The sequence below is a fragment of the Equus caballus genome, chromosome 6 (genome assembly GCF_041296265.1).
Source record: "Equus caballus isolate H_3958 breed thoroughbred chromosome 6, TB-T2T, whole genome shotgun sequence".
NCBI classification, from domain to species: Eukaryota; Metazoa; Chordata; class Mammalia; order Perissodactyla; family Equidae; genus Equus; species Equus caballus.
Genome location: NC_091689.1, coordinates 18,130,140 through 18,142,085, shown reverse-complemented (window position 1 = coordinate 18,142,085; position 11,946 = coordinate 18,130,140).

Sequence of the window (11,946 nt, the reverse complement as noted above, 5' to 3'; positions counted from 1 at the left end):
ATCCTCTCCTTACACACCTGCCTTGCCCCCTTGTCCCCACAAAGCACCAATACCAAGCTTTGTACATCCTGTCCTCGAGAATTGGTGGAGCCTAGAATGGCCTGTCTACCAGAGTTCAGTGCGTGGCAAACTGGCCCAACGCGGGCTACAGACACATTTGGTTGGGGCCCCACAGGATTTTTCAATTTCTTGAATTAGTTGCCACCATTTAAAATTGGGAGATTTCACATAAAATCAGAATTTCTGACCTCTCTTGAAATAGTATGGGGCCTCCGTTTAGGGTGACCATCCATCCTGGCTGGACTGGGATGCTCCCAGTTTTAGCACTGACAATCCCGTGTTCCAGAAAACCCTGGACAAGTACAAGAGTCCTATAAGGCAACGCTGGGCTGCCGCAGGTGGGGGCTGTTCCTCTAACCAGGCTCTCTCTCACCCTCTCTCTCACCCGCTCTCTCCAGGTCTATCGGCCCTGTTGTGGGTTGAATTGTGTCTCCCCCAAATCCTACATTGAAGTCTCAACCCCTAGCACCTTAGAATGTGACCTTATTTGGAAATGGGATCGTTGCAGATGTAACTAGTTCAGATGAAGTCAAAGAGGGTGGGGTGGGTTCCTAACCTGGTATGACTGGTGTCCTTACAAAAAGGGGAAATTTGGACACAGAGGGATGCAGGCAGGGAGAAGGCTGTGTGAAGATGAAGGCAGAGGTCGGGGTGATGCTTCCGCAAGCCAAGGAATGCCACAGATTGTTAGCAAACTACCCGAAGCCAGAAGAGAGGCCTGGGGCAGACCCTTCCCAGTGTTGTCAGAGAGAGCATGGCCTTGCTGATACCTTCATTTTGGACTTCTGGACTCCAGAACTGTAAGACAATAGATTTCTGCTCTTCTAATCCACCCGGTTTGTGGAGCTTTGTTATGGCAGCCGCAGCCAACGGATACAGCCCCATCACTCCTGTGGTTTGGCGGCTTATACACCCAACTGCCCTGGCCTGGCCCCGGGAGGCATTTGGGTTTTCACCTGCAGTAAGTTACCCATAAATTAAGCCAGATGTTGATGCGATTATTCTAGGTGTCCAGGAAGGACAGGAGGGAAAGTGGCCTGGAGAGCAGCACAGAGCCCAGCCCTCAGGGGACATAGTGTCAGGGGTCCCTGAGCAGCAAGGACCCCAGTACCCCACAGCAGCCAGAGGAAGTGGCCATACCTGGGGGGGGGCACTAGATGGGGCATTTGGGCTGGCACCAGGTACCCAGGGTTGCCTGATATCTCCAACCTTCAGGGCCCTGGGCACTGGGGAGCCACACCCGTTGAGCTTGGACAGCAAAGAAGCCAGAGGTGACCTCAATGTGCAAAAGACAACGGGCCTTTGTCACGTGTTCAAGGACCCACAAGGCCTCCTGGGTTCTGGTGGGAGGAAAGGAGGTCCCAGCGTGGATGGAAATGGAAACCTAGGCCAGCCGTTCAAAGCAGGGTCAGCCTCAGAAATCAGTTGATCTAAAGGCAATAGAGTGTGTGAGTTATCCCCATTATACAGATGAGGAAACTGAGGCTTGGAGCAGTTCAGTCTCCCAAGCTCTCGCTTCTAGGAAGTAGTGGAGCCAAGTCTCCTGCAGCCTTGGCCACTGGAGCGGCCAGTCTCCACGAGGCTGCCCCCAACTGCAGTCCCCTGGGAGCCCTATCTCCGTTCTCTGTCAGCGCTCACTGCCCCCGGCTCCACCCTCCTCTTTCTCAGCCTATGTTGAAGATTTCACTCTGAGTTTCTCCACGTTTCCCTGGATGATTTTGAGAAGGGAAGTCTGAGGGACGTGCCAAGGCAGCCAATGTAAGATCATGTTCGCCACACCTGTTTCGGAGGCCTCGGTTTCATTCATTCATTCTTTCACTCATTTGTTCAGCACGTACTGGTTGAGCACTTGGGGCACAGTTCTAGGCATGGGGCTATGGCAGTGCACAAAATAGATCTGGTCCCTCCCTCAGGGAGCTTGTAACTCTGTCTGGTGGTGACCGTGCTGTGGGAAAAAGAAAGCAGGCCAGGGGTTAGGCTGTACACCAGGCTGGGGAGCAGCTGCTATTAACACACGAGGTCAGAGAGCCTCTCAGGCAGATGTTAGCCAGGGCCCAAAGGAGAGAGGCAGTTAGCCTCGTGCTCTAGGGGGAAGGTTTCACAGGCAGAAGGTCCGGTAGGTGCAAAGGCCTTGAGGCAGGAGCACACTTCCCGAGCGGCTGGAGTGGTCCTGAGGTTGGACAGGAATCACGTGGGACCCTGTGAGCCATCAGGAAGATCTAGGAAACACCGAGGACTTTCAGCCGAGGAGGAGCTGGGGCGGCTATGTTGAGGGTCGAGGGCGATGGCTAAGCCAGCAGAGGATGCCCGTTAGGAGGCTGCTGCGTGATCCCCGTGAGTCAGGATGAGGTCTGGACCAGGGGGGTAGTCGTGCAGCGGGAGGAGCCTTCAGACTCCAGATGCATGTCTAAGGAAGATGATGGATCGGATGTGAAGGGGAAGCAGGAGAGAAACAGGCCTCGAGGAGGACTCCTAGGTTTGTGGTTTGAGCACTGTGCAGAATGGACGTGCTGCTGACTGAGACAGGAAGACTGGGAGGGCAGGCTCCCCTGGGGGAGAATCAAGTGTTTGGTTTGCATATGTTAAACTAGACATGTAGGCGGAGGCTCCGATGAGGACCAAGGAGGACACCCCCCCTCCAGGCCTCGTCTTTGCACTCATCCCGCAGTGTCTCTGCAACAGGGAGGGCAGGCTTTTGTCCTCATGTTCTGCTTTTTGCTTTAATTGTCGCATTTACTTGCTTTAGCCCACAGACTCTGGACTTGAGAGCCCTTAGGATGCTCCATAGCCCCCACCCTGTGAGGTGGTGGGGGGGTCTTGGGGGCAGTGGGAGCTGGAAGGAAGCTTAGCATGCAGCCCCCACTCCCCAACTTCACATCCCTTCTTTGGCAGAGTCGGGGGGGGAACCTCCAAGAAGAAGCCACGAGGGGCAATTGCCATCCCCTGCCCCCATGGGCAACACACTCCTAGGGTCAAGGAGAAGGGAGGACCAGTGTCTGAGAGAGACAAGAGAGCACTAGCCTCTGTAGAATGGGTGCTGGTGCTCATGGGCCTCCTGTGTGTGAATGAAACCAGAGGGTCCGTTGTTAGAAAAGGAAAAAAATCTACTGACTATCAGCCTGCCCACACCACGCAGGCCATCGAGACCTTCAGCCCAGGCTCTGCCCCACCTCAGCTATGGACTCTCCTGCCAGTCCTGGGGCCATTGCTGCTGCTGGGGGTGGTCCTGGGCCAGGCTCTTGGCTCCAGAGCTGGCCTCACTAGGGGTCCGATGCACCACCCACCCTCGCTGTACTGAGCTCTGCTGAGAGCAGTGTGCTGGGTACCTGTCCAATGCCGTGTTTCCCCTTCTTCCTACTAGCAGGACCCTGATTTTGGGGGTAGCAATGTGCTCAGCTAAAATACTTCCTAGGATCCTTTGTAGCTAGCGGCGGCCGTGTTCTGCCCAATGGAATAAGAGGAAGTCAGTGGGTAGATATTGAAAAAGAAACAGAATCAACTGGCGTGTTAATCAGCCCTTTATCTCTGATCACCAACTGCACCCTTTCCCCTTCTACCTTCCTGGCAGAGAGTTTGGATGCCTGAGGTGCAACAGCCATCTTTCAATCATGTGGATAAAGCCAGGAGCTAAGCTTGGTGGAGGAGGAAAGTAGAAGGCGTCTGGATCTTGCCTGACACCCTTGAGCAGTGGTACCAGCCCTTAACGGCCAACTCTGAACTTAAACTTTTTTGCACAAGATGAAAAAAAATCCCTTCTTTGTTTAAGCTCCCATCCCTCCAGATTTCAGTTACTTGCAGGTGAACGTAGTCCTAGCTGATACACAACCCATCCTGCACAAAATCTGCGAGCGCCTTCTGAAATCTCAGCACCTACCCCAGCCAGCCCTGGAGCAGCCCAGCCCGTGGATGGCCCTGCCTCTACCTCGACCCCACCACACAGAGGCGGTGGCCCAGAGGAGTGCAGGATGTGGGGGCGCAGCTCAGAGAGGTTAGAGATTTGCCCCACATCACACAGCTAGTAAAGAGCAGAGTCAAATGTCAAAGTCAGATCTTCTGTCTCAGGGGCACCATTTCATCTCCAATACTAAGTGGGTGGGGGTGGGCAGAGATGTGGGGGTTCACAGCCCAACGAATCTGATGTGATTCTCTAGGAATAATAATAATAATAATAATAATAATAATGGTAAATAATAGGTCACCTCTTTGAAGTCTTTGTCAAATTTTGCCTCAGTGAGGCCTCCCCGACCAGTCTATTCAAAATCTGGACCCTGATCCCCTGTTCTCTCTTATCTTGTTCTATTTTATTTCCCGCATAGAGCTGACCACCTTTGAACACACGCATAATTTCCTTTCATTTTGCTATTGTATGATGTCTGTCTCCCCTCCCCCTACCGCCAGGATTAAACCCCACGTGGACAAGGGTCTTGGTCTGCTTTGTTCACTAACTCATTCTAAGGCCTAGAATAATGCTGCCACGAAGAAGTTCCGTATTTGTTGAACTGCATTAAATAGCGATGTTCCCTGAGCACCGACTGTCACAGACTGAGTTGTGTCCTCCCAAATTCATATGCTGCAGTCCTAACTCCCAGAACCTCAGCACTGGATGTGGAGATGGGGGTCTTTGAAGAGGCAATCATGTTAAAATGAGGTCATTGCGCTGGGCCCTAATCCAATAGGACTCACATCCTTATAAGAAGAGATGAAGACAACGACACACACAGAGGAAAGACCATGTGAAGACGGTGTGAAGATAGGTGGCCAACCAGAAGCCAAGGAGAGACGCCTCAGAAGAAATCTACTCTGCCAACACCTTGACCTCAGACTTCTAGTCTCCGGAATGGTGAGAAAATACATTTCTGTAGTTTCAGCCCCCTCGTCTGCGGTCCCAACAAATGAATACAGCAACCACGCCTGGTTCTGAAGGGTTTTGTACAGGTTGTCTCATTTGATCTTAACCACAAACCTAAGAGATAAGTACATACTTCTCAGATGAGGAAACTGAGACCCAGGAAGTCATGATAGGGGCCTGGGGCAGCTACATCTTGGGATGCTAGGCCTCACAGGGCTGGGGGGAGGGAGCCCCTTCCTTATCTGGAGTTCTTCGGGCAATCAGGCCTATTCTCCACCCGTCCCACGCCCAACCCCACCCTTAAACAGTCCTGTGCTGGGCTCCTCACACCCACCCTGCTGTACCAGCCACTTCTGCAGAGCTGGGGCGTCTGAGACGCTGCCGGGCGCTATGCAACGGGATGAATCTCTGTGATGCAAGCTCAGACCCTGAGGCCAATGGGCAGAGGAGAAGCAAGACAGCCTTGGGCAGGAAACATTTCTTCAGTGTCCCTCAAAGCAGCTAGTCCTCGTGCACTGACCCGCAGGCCTGCCCAGGGAGGCAGATTCTCCCAGACGAGGGCGTGAGGAGCCCACTGGTTCTTCAGCTGCTACTCCTAGACAGGACGCCAGTAGTGGTATTTATTTTTGAATACCTCCATCTTTATGGAGGCCCTAAGTGCATTGTTGAGAGTTTCCTATTTAATCCTCTGTGGAGCCCTAAGAGATGGTCACGATTTTACAGATGAGGAAACTGAGGCTTAGAGAGCTCAAGTGACTTGACCTCTTGGCCAGTAAGTGGTGGGACTGGGATCCTGTCTGACTCCAGTGCTGGTTCTATTCCCCATGAACTGACACCGGCTGTACACCTGCCTCGTGCTGCCTTAGGCTATGGTTGGTTGGGTATGTTCCCCAAACCCCTTGTGCTGGGCAGAGAATTAGGAAAGCAGCTCGTGGAGAAGGGAACAGAAACTCTGCCAACCAGCGTGACAAAGATCTGAACTCCTGAGCACGTGGTCAGTAACCTCTCCTGCCTGTTCTCCCTCCCCCCACATCGCCTGTACCTGGGAGCTGAGATGGCCCCCCTCCGTCTGACTCTTTCCCCTTCAAGGACACCCTGTGTTCATCTCAGCCAGGTTGGGGGGAGGCAGAGGTGGCCCCTCCCACCGGCACTCTCTGTCATCAGCAGCTGGTTGTGAAAACCCCTGGTCAGTCCGCAGCAGGGGAGGGGGAGGGAATTTCCCTGGCACTAGAATTGTCCAGGCCCTTCCTGGAGGAACAAGGACAGGCTGGAGACAGTGTGAAGCGAGGCCCGTGGCTACTGGGTGGTGACCTGCCTGTGCTCTGTTCTCAAGACCGCTTCCCTCTGGCCACCAGGGCCCTCACCAGCCACAGTGTGGAGTCATTTTCCTTTTGTGCTGAAAGAGCTCCGAGGAGGGGCCTCCTGACCATTCGCCATGTAGCTTGGCTTCTGGAGTCTGGCTGGAAGCCTCTGCCTGCCTCTGCTGGCTTCACAGCCTGGAGTCTCTGTAGGTCAGAATCTGGGTGAAGGTGAACCAGGGCAGGCCCTTCTCCACTCCCTCCCCAGGGCCAGAGGGCAGCTGCCTGTGACCCAGCCACCTCTTCCTGGTGTGAGTGTGGCAGGATCTGGTGTGGGGGGCTGTGCCCACCTTATCTGATGTGCCTTCTGTGTGTGTGGGTGGGAGGGGGGGCATGGAGTGGTGTGCACGTGTTCAGGGGCACAGCCCGTGTCTGTTAGCGGGACTGCCTCCTGTCGCCAGTGCCCAGGCGGTAGACAGGAAGGTGCCTGGCATAGGAAGGGGCCAGCGGTGTCAAGGGGCCGGGACACAGAGGCAGGAGGACCAGATGGCCTTGGGGGAAAGCCAGAGGGCATGACGAGGCTGCACAAGGCCATGCCTACTTGCCCAAGTCTGAGGAAGCGGCAGGGCCCAGCTCCGGGTGCCTGCCAGCTGCGGCCAGGCAGAGGCCTTTGGCTGCTCATTCAGGGCCTCTCAAGCTGCAGACTCCAGGGCCAGGCTTGGCACCATCTGATGGAGGAGGGCCACAACGGAGGGGGTGCTACTGTGCATCCTGGTGGGCTCTTCTGGCAGAGCCCTCACCTCCCAACCACACTTATCCTACTTTATGGGCTGGTTTCTGGGCTCTTCCTTAGAAAAATTAGTGTAACTGTTTTCCCTTCTGAAGCCCCCCATAGCCTGCAACCCCTCTAAACCCCTATCTTCACTTATCAGACACCCAACAGCCTCTTTCTCATTTTCTGGATGACTCTGTGGTTCTAGAAGTGAGAATCTGCTATGTTCTCAGAAAATACTTTCTGTCGCCCCTGGGAAGTGGGTGACACATACCCGGTGATGCCACAGGACACCTCTGGCTAGTTACAGCTGAAAGGTGTAGAATGAGAAGACCCAGGACCTGAACTAGACTCGGTAGGCAGGTTAGGGTTCCTGGGACAACTGTGGGGGCTGGGAGGAAAGCTGGGCAGGCACAGGGGGGAAATGGGAGGCATCTGGGTGGGGAGCACTGGTGTGCTCCTCACTAGGGGTGGGAGGTGGTAGAAGAGAGATGGGACACCAGGAGTGGGTGGGCGAGGGGAATCCAGGCTAGCAGCAGAGGCCTCGCTAAGGATGCTAGTGATGCACCAGGCTGGGCAGGGCTGTTCTCAGTGGAGCTGGAGCATGGTGTGTGTTTTCAAGGTGGGGGCTGTCCCAGGGCATGTGCTCACCAGGACTGTGGCCAAGGGCTCCGGGGACATACCTGCGATGGCTTATGAAAGGCCTGCTCAGAGCAGGTGCTATTTGCTCCTTGTTAAGATTATTGAGGGATCCCTGGAGGCCTAGCAGGAAGCGGGTGGCCTGAGCGTCAGTCAGCAGGGCAGGTGTGCAGGTTGGGGCAGGGTCAGAGACAGGAGGACCACACACTTCCTTTCGGAGGAGCCTGAAGTGGGCATTGCTGCTGCCCATGCCCCGAGGCTGTGATGGGCACTACACCTGGAGAGAAGCTGGTGGCCGGGGAAGGGATGTCCAGCACGTCCAGCAAAGGTGCTTTTTGGGACATCCTGCCATCGGGTCACTGCAGGGCTGTGGCAGAGGTCCGTAGTTGGGACACAACAGCCACTGAGAGGACAGCTGCCCCAGTTTGGGGAGCAGAGGCTATCACTCCCCCACCTCTCCCTTTTGGGGCCCTCTACCCAGGGGAGGGCTGGCTTATTCCCTTTATGAAGTAGTTCCTTCCAGATGCCCACAAAAGGCCTGACATTTGCAGGGCACTGTGGGAGAGAAAGGCGAACAAGGCAGAGTCCTGTTTGCCACCCCAGCATGAAGCAGAAAGGCTCATGCATCTGAAGAAGCAAAGACTCAGAATGTGGGCTCTGGAGGAGGGACCTTTATGGTGGTCCGGGCCTGGAGCAAGTGGCCGTGAACTGGGTCTTGAGGCCTGTGTGGGCCACAGACAGGGAGACCAGAGGGCAAGGATCACTGGGGGGCTGGGGGTGCGGACGGGTGTGTGAGAGTGGGCTGAGGAGTCACAATAAAAATGACAGCAGCTAACAATAATTAGGCATTAGTAATTGTACCCCCAGTTGCTATAGGCACAAACTCAAGATGCTCGGAAGTGCCGGCTCCGTGCGAGCACTGAGTCCATGGGAGCTCGGCCTGAGTTTTGAGTGTCAGCCTATTTTTGGGGCCAAACTGGGTGCCCTTGGGCACCCTCTCTGCCCCTCAACCCCTTCCCTGCCACAGGCACGGCTGGACCCGGCCCTCCAGAGCCGGGTCAGTCAGAGCTGAGACCCTGTGTGCTGGTGAAGCAGACCCACTGCCTTGTGTGGCTCCATTCTCCGTTCCCCGGAGTTGGCCCACCCCACAGTGGATTAAGACGGTCTTTCACCTTCACCTGTCCATTTCCACAGGGGGTGATAGCAGGAAGGGGGGTCAGGGACAAGTTCCTGGAAGCTTGGGGGCTGCCTAGGCCTCTAAAGAGATGCCTGCACTGCCCTGGAGCAGGATCCTGGGTGTCTTTCAGTTACTACGAGGGTGGCCCCTAGGCACTTTGGGGAGTGTTCAAGAATCCCCACCCCAACCCCAACCCAGAGAAGCCAGGGCATTATTCAAATGACCATCTGTGCCTCACTACCTGCTCCCTATCTGGAGATGTGGCTGTGTCACTCAGCCAGTTGTTAATCTTCTCCTCACCTGCTTCGTGCATGACTCCCACACACGTTCAACTGACCACGAATCACCCAGACACTCCCTAAATACCACCCCTCTGCTCCACACCCCCCCCTCCACACCCCATCTTCTCCTGCCTGTTATTACATTAGCCTCTCAATGTCTGGCTCCTCTCCAGGCACTCCTCTCCTTGGTCATTCTCCAAAGAGCTAAATAAGAATCTTTTAGAAAAGCAAACCCCGCCGCTGAGTTCCCCTTAATGGCTTTCAATTACCTTCAAGATAAAGCCAAATTCCTTAGCAAACAAGGCCCTCCTCCTTCTCATTCCTACTTGTCCGCTTCTCGGGAACTTGAGGTCCAGGTCCATTGAAGTCTCCTCCTGAAAGCGTGGACCTTGCTTTCTGGGAACCCCCACACCTTTCTACCTGCTCCTTCTGCCTGGAACACCTTCTCACCACAAACTCTTTTTTTTCTTCCCTAATTTCTACTCACCCTGAATTTTATTTTCAATGTTTATATCAATATCTTCCAGTTTTTTTGGATTTTTTAAGTGGAAATGTCTATGGTGTTTGCTGGCTACAGGAGGAGTGCATGACCACTCCGCTCAGGGATCACTGCCTTGGGATCCCTTCCTCGTCTACTGTCTGGGTGCCCCTCATGAGTGCTCCCTGGCGCCTCGGATGAGCACACAGGTAGCCTGCATGTAATTGTCTGTTCATTCTGTCCGTTTCAGTGTTTCGTCCTTGGTTCCCAGCAGTTCCTGAATTATATGAGGTGCCTAATACAGACATTAATTATCTTCAGTTCGTATAGTAGCAAGTTCTATTTCAAAGCTGCAGATCCAAGTGTGCGAATCAAAAAAGAGTTTCATTATTCTACAACTCAACTTAATCTCTGTCTTGAGCCCCCTTTTCGCCCCTGGCAGATACGTTAGCCAATTCCAGGAAATGCTCCCCTTCTAGGGCCCCTCTCCCCCACAGTCCAATGTATGCTCGATTTATTCCGTTTTCCTCCTCCTCACTTCTGCGGCGGGATGCAAATTGGAGTACCTCTCTGAAGTGTCCAGACACTGCAGGGGAAGGGGTGGGTCCTTGGGGGGCGTTCTGAAGCCTTGTTGGCATCAACCCTGTCCTTTGTCTTGCAGTCAGCATGGGTCCCATGCAGATGATAGTTGCCAAGCCTTCTTAGAAGATGGTGATGATCAAATGAGATAAGGATTAGATGGGAACATCCTTGGAAAAGTAGAAGGCAGCTTGCAAGTCAGCGATTATTACTATCATCTTCTGATTCAGAGATGCATTCTCAGCGTGCAGCAGAAGATGGAAGGGGACAACCCACTGAGTGTGGGCCTGGTGGCTTCATTCATGTCAAAGAGCCCCTTCCCCCTTGCAAATCCCAAACCTCAAGATGCTACTTAGAGAAACTGGGCCTTAGAGGAGGGGTGGATATGCAGTAATGTAGCCACTGACCTCCCACCTTCTTCCTCAAAAGTGGGAGGAGCCGGAAGAGAGGGTGCGACTTGGAGAAGATGTCCCATTATCTGGAAGAACACAGTAATGAGTCTTTGAATATGCAAAAAGCCCTTTGGGGCCCAGGTTGGTAGTAGGAAGTAATGAGCATAGAATTGCTCTGCATAATAAAGTGGGAGTATTTTTAGAGTTGGGGGTGGGGGTGAGGCATCAACAAAGAGGATGGGGGTGGGAGGGTGGAGGTGTCGGGGGCGTGGCGGGTGATGAAGGGTGTAGAGTGACTGCTGGCCAATCAGCCAAGGAACTTTGTAAGAATAGAAACACCTACTTTGTCACTGTGGTGAGGTGGGCCCTGCTTGTCTCCCCCAACCTTCAATAAAGTAGGCTGCACCCAAATTGGAGTCACCCTGGAAACAGAAGGGAAGGTCTTTCCATCCCACATCCAAACTCCCACCCCCTCACCCTCAGGGAGGCCCTGGGGGAGGGAGCCATACTTCCTCTGAGCCTGTAATCCTGTGTGACCAGCAGCCCCACTGGAGCAGGAAGTTCTGCGAAGGGGTTACCTTTGAGGAGCGAGGTCACTTGGACAAACCTGGGGTATGGTGAGGTCAACTCCCCACCCTCCTCTATGAACACATTGGCCCTTCAATCAGCACCTTGGGTGATTTTTACGTATGTCTACATTCTGTAAAAGAAAAATTGTCCCCAAACTGGTCTGGGACAGAACTTTTTGTGTGTGATGCAATTAACAATTTCCTTCTGGGACGAAATCATCTATTCCAAATGAAATGTGTAAGCGAATTTCTGATGAGCTTTAATGGAATTCAGACTGGTGGGAAACCAATGCCCAGCCCCCCCAGATGGAAGAAGGAAGGGGCAGCATATACACAGAACTCAGGCAGAAATGGTCTCATGGTGACCTGTGTGGTCACATGGGTCTTGAGGGGGACCGCCACACTGTGAGGGATGAGGGAGCTGGACACCAGGAACCTGACCCCGTGGTTTCCTTCTCCATGCAGATGATAGTTGCCAAGCCTTCTTGGAAGATGGTGATGATCAAATGAGATAAGGATTAGATGGGAACATAACTTGGAAAAGTAGAAGGCAGCTTGCAAGTCAACGATTGTTATTGCCATCTTCTGATTCAGAGATAATCTGTCTCTTGCCAGATAATCTCAGGATGCAGGTTCCATGCTGGTCCCCCTAAAACAGGCTTTCTTTTCAATGGCATGCAATTCCCCAGTCACCCACCTTCAAAAGGCATCTCACCCTCTGCGTTTTCTCTAGCTATGATTGCTCAGCCTCTGAAGCCCTCTGAAAGACATGGCTTCCTTCCTCTCTGCAATAGCTTCCTGACTCTCCTCCTTGTGGGGCCTCCCAGCCAGGCTCCCCAACATTCAGACCAG